Source organism: Ochotona princeps, chromosome 15 (genome assembly GCF_030435755.1).
Source record: "Ochotona princeps isolate mOchPri1 chromosome 15, mOchPri1.hap1, whole genome shotgun sequence".
NCBI classification, from domain to species: Eukaryota; Metazoa; Chordata; class Mammalia; order Lagomorpha; family Ochotonidae; genus Ochotona; species Ochotona princeps.
This window is the reverse complement of record NC_080846.1, coordinates 14,796,264-14,799,260: the sequence shown is the minus strand read 5'-3', so window position 1 is coordinate 14,799,260 and position 2,997 is coordinate 14,796,264. Positions and strand designations below refer to the sequence as shown.

Genomic DNA, 2,997 nt, shown 5'->3' with positions numbered 1-2,997 from the left:
AACCATGGCCATGAATGTGCTCAGTTCCAAGAAGTTCATGCCAGATTCCTAACAAAGAATTGCAGAAGGAGCAGCCGCCAGGATTTTCCTCCCCACTCAACCCATGTTCGTACTGTTTCAACATTACGCTTCTTGACCAGTAGCGCTCTTCAACAAATGTAGATGTGGGAGAAACGGGTGTCTTCACTGTGTGTATGTGTTAATTTTCAAAGGACCTGACTAAAAGCAATATGCTCAGAAGTATTCCTCCAGGAAGAGCTGATAAGGAAGGGGAAATGAAACTGGGAAGCGAAAGCGACCCATCAGGGGTGTATGTATCACTGAGAAACCAAAGCAGCCGCGTTAGGGAGCTCAGGGAAACTGCATAAAATATGCCTCAAAATCTTCTCTCTCCTTTGAAAGCAAGGAACACAAGGCATTCACTTTTCATCCACCCTCCACCTGGCCTGACCTTCAAGGATTTAGAAAAGGCCTTAGATATATAGAAAAAGCTCTGTGGGCACACCTTGGAAGGGACAGGACACAGGGAACATGCATGGGGTGGCATCTACTGGGCCTGTTACAGAGGGAGAAAAAATGGAGCAAAGGACAAGAAAGAAGATAGGACAAGTGCGTGTATATGTGTATGCGTAGAGGGGTGTATGCGTGTGTGTGCATGTGCGCACATGTATACACAACAATGAGATCTATTATCTAATAAATTTTTTAAAGATTTATTTATTTTTATGAAAAAGGCAGATTTACAGAGAGAAGGAGAGACAGAGAGAAAGATCTTCCATCTGCTGGTTCACTCCCCAAGTGGTTCCAATGGCCAGAGTTGAGCGGATCTGAAGCCAGGAGCCAAGAGCTTCTTCTGGGTTTCCTACATGAGTACAGGGTCCCAAGGCTTGGGCTGTCCTCCACTACTTTCCAATGCCACGAGCAGTGAGCTGGATGGGAAGTGGAGCAGCCAGGACAGGAACCTGCACCTATATGATAGTATATAGGCTATTTTCTGCTGCTGTTCCAAGCACATTAGCAGGGAGCTGGACTGGAAGTGGAATAGCTGGGACTTGAACCAGTATACACACAGGATACCAGCATCTCCGGTGGGAGTTTACCAGTGTGACAACACTGGCCCACTTCAGCTCTTACCATGAGTTACCTTGAAGTTGGAAGAAGGGTGCATGATGAGATTTATGATGGAAAAGGCAATGCAGATGGGAATCTTTGGTTTGAAAATAACCATTATGTGCTCGCTTCGGCAGCATATATACTAACATTGGAGTGATACAGAGAAGATTAGCATGGCCCCTGTGCAAGGAAAATAGCCATTATGATGATTATTACTTTATAAGATAAATGAGTGAATGGATATGTGAATAGAGAAGTTCATTAGATCCTGTTAAGTGACCTTTGAGTTTGATCTTAGTAATGTCAAATACTTACACAATCATTATAATCCAAAGGTCATAACATTTTGTAAGTGCTAGTATCTGATATTTTAACATTAATTATTTTCTCTTTAATTTTATTAAATTAAATTCATAAATTACTTTCTTTTTAATTTTATTCATGTTTTGCTCAGAAATTTGCCGTCGGGAACCATTAGAAAAGATAAGCTTTTGTTACTTGCCAGTGCTGGAGATCGTCATGTTAAGTGACATAAGCTAAGCAGAGAGAGTCAGGAACCACGTGACCTCATACATCTGTGGAGTCTGAAAAAGGTGAGCACATGGGAATTCAAAGTGCAGTGGGTTACCGAGTGTGGCGAGGGGAGAGAAAGAAGAAGCACAAGGGAAGACTGGTAGGACTACTAAACCACAGCCGGCTAAAAGCAGGACCTTCTATGGACTATTGCAAACTAGGGAGATGGGAGATACTGTAAATGTGTTGTCTGTTTCTCTGGAACAAATAAAGCCTCAAAAATATGACTGAGAATGTTTTCACCATGCTTCAGGAAACAGCTGTATTGCCCCTGATTGGCTATTACACAACGGGCACGTCCATTGGAGCATCTTGTGATATTCCATGAATATGCATGTTTTTCCTCAAAAATCAAAACTCAGTAAAGTCAGCTACTTACGTAATTATGTAGTAGCTTAAGTATATATTGTTGAAAGCAAATCCAAGAAACAAAATTGTTTAACATGTACTCTGATAATGAAAAGCAGTATTTTGCAGTGTGCTTGATGCAAGCTCTCTTCTGTCCTCACACTCCCTGCAAACACACACACCCATGTTCCTACGCACACACTCATATACACACTCACACACAACACACACACACACACACACATACACACACCCCTCCCAGAAGATCCCCGCTGTGCCCTGGTTGCTCACGCAGCTTGTGGCTGGCTGGCTGTGGCAATCTTACCCAAAGATGATCTCCTAAGATGTTTTGCCAGAAGGATCAAGGCCCAAGCTGGATGAGGTATTTGGAGCAAAGTCACTGGGACAGTTGTATCAGAGGGAAAGGAAAACACAGATACTGTGAACACAAGTGGGGAAACTGTGTAAGCCAGTGAGAAAGAGGAGGAGCAGGAGGGGACGGAAAATGAGGATGAAGGGGAAAAAGAATACATTTAGGAGGAGGTTCCCATGTTGCCTTTCAGAGCTGATGGGGGGCCCTCAGGATCGGGCTCAGCTGCCTGGTTAGCACCACCCAGGGCCCAACCATGCGTCTTGTCCCAGTTACTCCAGCCCTCTGGTCAGTCCCTGGATAAAGCGTGACATGCATGGCCCAGGCTGCTTTCTCTGCTGGGCACATCCTTGAACAGTTCACGGTCCTCTGGAAAGTGCCCCATCATTTTCTCTTCATCTTTCCACACAAAGTGAAATTCCTGTCTGCCGTGCACAGTGTTGGGTTTTTCATACTGGAGCACCTTCCACTTCTGTTTTAAAAAGACTTCGTTTATTGGGAGAGAGATCTTCCATCCACTGGTTCATCCCCTAAATGGCCACAATGGCTAGGATCGGGTTGGGCTGAAGAATAGGAGTTTGATCCAGGTCTAC

The 2,997-nt window shown here is 44.2% G+C and overlaps 1 non-coding gene across 1 annotated transcript; it reads left to right on the top strand.

Annotated features, from left to right (window-relative positions):
• Nucleotides 1-1,231: 1,231 nt before the first annotated feature.
• LOC118757671 (U6 spliceosomal RNA) lies at nucleotides 1,232-1,335 on the top strand. The gene has a single exon (XR_004995326.2). It is a non-coding gene; the product is annotated as a U6 spliceosomal RNA (small nuclear RNA).
• The last annotated feature ends 1,662 nt before the right edge of the window (nucleotides 1,336-2,997 follow it).